We start from the raw sequence: 6,000 nt of genomic DNA, 5'->3' as shown, positions 1-6,000 counted from the left end.
AGGGAGGAAGAACTCACAGAAACATCAGAGATCAGAGCACCCGAGCAGTCCAGAATCAAAAAAACTAGGCAGGATCATAAATGCCTTCTCAGCCCACCCCTCGGTGTAAATCAGGGTGACCTCAGCCTAAATGGTGCCCATAGCTCTTATCAGAGGCCCAGCAGAGATCTCTCCCTGCTCCAGGGAGTTTGGAGAAAGCAGTTGTTGTAAAGCAGCAACCTCTCCTTCCCCCCTCACCCGGGAGCTGATGGAATCCGGCCAGGCCTCAGGCAGCTCCCCCCCAAAACGGAGGGAAACAACAGCTCAACTCAATGTTACCTGTCTCTCTCTCTCTGGCCAAAGGAAAAAAGGAATAGGCCCACCTACAGCAAATTAAGGGGTTTTATATGTTACTTCCCGAAGCTGTAGCTGACATTTTTCAGTGGTCAGAACAGATGCCAATATTCCAACTAACCCTCTGATAGGTCCCTGTCTTTTCAAAAGCAATTCCCAGGTCCTGACCCAGAAAATCACTCCACAATCCTCTATGACTAAAAAACTAAACTGTACTAACTCATGACAAACTGATAAGCAGAACATCTTACCAGCTGTTAAAGCTGTTACCTTTCTACCCTTGTTTTTTTCCTGTAATCCTCTTGAGACCCAGCACTATTTCACTACAAGCAGATAACTATCTTCAGTAAGCCCTACATGTATTAATGAGAAGAGTAAACATCATCAACCTCTATGCTGTAAAACGTGATCTACTCTGATTAGTTGTTAAAAGTTTTTCTAGGTAGAAACCAGTTCATTAGAAAAGAACACAGGCTCTGTGCCTTGGAAAGGCTCTACACAAGCTTGGATAAAATCTATTTATTCTTTCTATTCAGTGCTTTCAAGCATTCAACCTCCTTTCACACACAACTGTCCCTGATGTCTCTTCTCATCCCATCCATACCTTATGAAATGGTATCGACACAGCCTCTGGTGGAGGTAAAAGCCCTTTGCATTGGATGTCCTGTTTAGATTATAACACTTGAGAACACATAGCCATTTTCTGATTGCCTAATAGTGTCTCACTGTCTCTCGTTTTACACTGTGAGACTGCCAGCTTATACCTAAAATTCGTACTTGTCATTTTGTACATAGGCATGTACCTGGAATTTTATCCTATTCTCACTCTTGTTCCTTATGTCCCTCTCTTGCCAGTGATCATCAGTCTATCTTGTATGCTGTTTTGATCTCTTTTGGTGTTGTTTTGCAACTATGTGTCACCAGCAAGCCCTAAATGCATGCTACGTTTTGTGACAAAATCTGTAATGAAACTCCTCCCCAAACCAAGCCTTGTAGGGCTGTGCTTTAGCTTCTTTTTGTTCTCTCAACGGGATACTTCACCTTTCAACATTACCCACAGCTGTTTTCAGCCTTTCATAATGCTTTTATTGCTTCTATTTTTCATGGTTTATCTATTAATATCTCATGCAATAGACTATCATATTCACCTAAGTCCAGATAGATCAGATTGCCAAGAAAGTTAGCAGAGACAGTCATAGACTTGATGTGGTATAGCCTGTCATAAATGAAATTATATGAATTAACCCCTCTAATAGAAACCTCCGTTTATCTACTCAGCTTATCAAATTTTTGGGGGCTAAGAGAGGATACAAACAGACACAAATGTGAAGGGAAGGCAATGAGATCTGTATTTGTATGCATTGTTTTCTGCTTTTTTAAGCTTGCATAATAGCCTTTAGGTCTTCTTTATCATAATTTGATAAATAAGAAAACTTGCTAGAACGTGTTCCCATTCCCTTGGTGTTACATGACTGAAGCTTGTGTCTCAGTTTCCTAATTTGAACATAAGGACTATGTTACCCTGAGTGTGATCATTAAAGAAATATTTTAGGCTGGAACATTAATATTGACTGTGTCGTTAGGAAATTTTCTTTACTGCCTCATCCTGATTTGGTTTTTTGCAACCACAGAGAAGCTCTTAGCACACAGACAACCACAAACCTGAGCTACATCTGCGCATTATCCCACTTGCCTGTGCTTAGGCTTACATGCACGAATCAAGAAACACTCTGATTGCAATCCTAACCACATATCAGAAACATCCATGCTTTCAAATGTGAAGCATGTGTAACCAATCTGCAGATATTTAAATTCAGTTCTAGAAGCAGATGTAGTCAGCCTGCCTTAATTTATAGAAGGTCAGTAACTAATCAAGATAACTTCACTTATATGTCTCAAAAAGATAAAGGAGATTGACTCACCTAAATGTGTCTTTTTGCGAAGTTTCCTCTATGGATCAGAGAAGATAAGATGGATAGAAAAATTTACAGCTATAAACTCTATCCTGAACTTCTTTTACTTGTAATCTGTGACAAGTTTTCAATTATTTCAATGTGGTTTTGATTTCATATTGCTTGCTACTTGTAAAAAATGATGATAGAATAAAAAAAAAACCCAGTAAAATTATCTGTACTGCAGAAACCACTAATCAGAAATGCACGTAAACAGAAAATCTTACCAAGACATGATGGAATAAAAGTTACTAGATGTGGAGGTGCAAGAATTGTTTTATTAAGTTTTTATAAGAAGTTTTATGTTATGGTTCAGTTCACTGTACCCCCAGTTTTGTAACAGTCCATCCCCTTTTGAGTTTTCTGTATAACAAGGTGTTGTATGTCAATCATCCCACCCCCCCACCTATCCCTGTCCATCCTCTCCCCCATCCCTCTGTTAGGATGCCCCCCACCCCGCTCAGGGCATCTTGTCTATCACTTTAGAACCCCTCCCCAGACTGGGAAAACCCAGAGGGAGGGCGTTGAGTGATAGGTCACCCCGGGGGAAATTCCTTTTCTCTTGGTATCAGTGGTCAGAGGCTTAGAGGCTTGTTGCCCCCTGAAACCCCTGATTTATTATCCTGTTGTAACCTCCCCTGAACCCTCCCCTGCTTATAAGATGAGAGAGGCAAATTCAAACTCTCTCTGGCCTGCAGTCTAGACGAGTTGCGGACCTCCCACAGCTCGGCTTGAATAGACATCTTTAAACCTGCTTAGCCAAGAGCCATCCTTTTCTTACTGCCGCTGCTGTCACAACACTATTTGGTCCAGCTGCCACTGAGAAGCCGGGTCCAGCAGGTAAAGATCACCTGCTTGCATATCCGGACTGGAAACGTCCTGGTCGCTGTGCAGATCTGAGACAGCCAGGGGCCAGCGTCCGCCTGGTGTGGAAGAAGCACAGCCACAACTATATAATAGTTAAAGTAGCAAATATTAAAATAAAGATGGAGACATGGTAACTTAGTAAAAGAATCAAGCTCTATCTATCCAATTGCTAGGACAGTGGCAATATATGGGGTTGTAATTTTTTGGCCAGTCTTTCAGAGGGGTGATAACAATGCAATTTCTGTCCTTCCCTCGCAATTTTTTTTTCTTTCTTTTTTTTTTCTTTTTTCTTTTTTTTTTTTCTTTTCTTCTTTTCTTTGCAGAACTAAGTTCTGTTTGTGCTTTAGAAAGCACTTGATTGATAAGATTTCTTGATGGGAAAAGGGACAGGTACTTCAGTAGGAAAATTTTATCACTCTTAAAAGTCACTCATGTTCCTGATCATAGTGGAATGACAGCTGACAGAGTTCACTTCCCTAAGATTAATTGGTGTATCCATAGCCAATAGCGAGTTACCTTGTATCTACTTGTTGGGTAGAGGAATCTTTCATACTTAATCCAGTTGAATTATTCTCTTGAGATTCTGGGCTCTGCATAAGTAAATAAGTAGTCACACTGTGCTGCATCTTGCACTATGTCAAGATATTCTTTAAGTAATTTGGTAAGAGATTTATTTCAAATAAGCCTTTTAATAACAATCAAAAGAGAAACTTACCCTGTGTTGAGTTTGATATTCTGCTTTCAAGAACACCTTTAAGATGGAATCTATGAAATCTTCATTATCTACCAAGGTCACTAAATCATGCAGGCTTTATTTTCAAAGAACATGAGTGTTTTTGCTATTCTTAACCAGCTCAGTTGGTAGATACTCAGCAATTCCAAGTGCACTCTCCATTTAGTCCCTGATATGCTCTACTACAATGAAGCAAATTGCTGTTTCCTTACAACAGAGGAGCACAAGTATGCATTGAGTGTTCCAGGTTAGAGAGGGTGATGTTGAGTAACTAAGCTGCTGATGAGATAAAATATCTTTATACACAGAGTGTAGGCTGAAGTTGCATGGAGATCTCTGGAAAGGCTTGCCACACTTTTAGCAAAACTATCAATCATACTCCTGTGAGCTCATAACATTTCTGTGGCGCAAATCAGGATTATTCATTTCTACCCCTGATTGTGTTGTCTAAATCCTACCAAACCTGGGACTTGAATGTATGTCCTTGTTTGGCAGCAAAAAGTTCTGTTCTTAGGCTACAAAGCTGGCCTTTTTTAAGCATAATTTTAAAAATACAAATGCAGTGAACCATGTTTCCCATGGAATCAAAATAACATGCAATCCTAATTTATTGTGTTTAGTGATTAAACAAATAATTTCTTCCTTATGTATTCAAACTACCATCCATCAGCTCTTTCAAGATTGAATCTATAGTACCCTTCTAAATAGCTACAGAAAAGTCTTTCATTAATTACCACAGAGAGTGTTATTACTGCATGTACACTGCTGGCTGCAAAAATAATTCTTTGTGTTTCTTTGTTGTAATTTATTGCTTCTTTCTTGGCATAAAATCTACTCACTTGAGCCTCATGAGTATAAGCACCATGTACAGAGATTAGTACACACACAGAAATCAGAGAATCACAGATTAATAAGCTGAGTTGGAAAAGACCAACAAGGATCATTGAGTCCAGTTCCTGTACCTGCACAGCACCATCCCCAAGAGTCTGACCAGGTGCCCAAGAGTCCAAACACTTTTTGAGCTCTGTCAAGGTTGGTGCTGTGACCACTTCCCTGGTGAGCTGTTCCAGTGCCCAGCCACATGCTAGGGGAAGAACCTTTTTCTAAAATCCAGCCTCAACCTCTCCTGATGAAACTTCAGGCCATTCCCTTGGCTCCTGACACTGGTCACCACAGAGAGGAGGTCAGTGTCTGCCTCTCCTTTTTCCCTCAGAAAGAAGCTCTAGATTGCAATGAGGCCTCCCCTCAGTTTCCTCTTCTCCAGGCTGAACAGACCAAGTGACTTCAGCCACCACTCATATGGCTTCACCTCAAGGCCTTTCACCCTCCTTTGGGTATTCTCTGGTAGTTTAATACCTTTCTTTTGTTATGGTGCCCAAAATTGCACCCAGCACTTGAGGTGAAGCCGCCCCAGTGCAGAGCAGAGCAGGACAATCCCCTCCTTGCCCAGCTGGCCACGCTGTGCCTGATGCCCCCCAGGTCAGGGTTGGCCCTTCTGGCTGCCAGGGCACTGCTGGCTCATGTTCAGTGACCAGGACCCCCAGGTCCCTTTCCATGGCACTGCTTTCCAGCATCTCATTCCCCAGTCTATACCTACCTCCAGGGTTGCTGCATCCCAGGAGCAGAAGCTGGCACTGTCCTTTGTTGAAATTCCCTGGTTGGTGATTGCCCAGTCGTCTGATTTTTTGAGGTCTCTCTACAGGGCCTCCATCTCTTTGAAGGAGTCAGCAGCTCCTCCCAGTGTTGTATCATCTGCAAGATGTCTCACTTTCCCTTCCAGTCCTTTGTCCAAGTAATTTATGAAGATGTTGAAGAGAATATGGCTGAGGGGAGAGCCCTGCAGAATCCCACTAGTGACGTCTCCAGTCTGATGTCACCTCATTTACTGCAATCCTTTGTGTCCAACCTGTGAGCCAGTTGCTCATCCAGCTGTGATCTGGAAATTTTTTTCTGGAAGGATCTTATGACAGACAGTACTGAAATTGAAAATATTTCATCAGCTGGCTTCCTTTGATCAATAAGTGGCTACTTTGTCATAAAATGAAATTAGGTTTGATAAGCAGGACTTTCCTCATGATACCATGCTGGTTGTGACCAATGACTGCAACACCTTTC

This window comes from Hirundo rustica, chromosome 1, assembly GCF_015227805.2.
Source record: "Hirundo rustica isolate bHirRus1 chromosome 1, bHirRus1.pri.v3, whole genome shotgun sequence".
Taxonomy (NCBI): Eukaryota; Metazoa; Chordata; class Aves; order Passeriformes; family Hirundinidae; genus Hirundo; species Hirundo rustica.
This window is presented reverse-complemented; position numbering follows the sequence as displayed.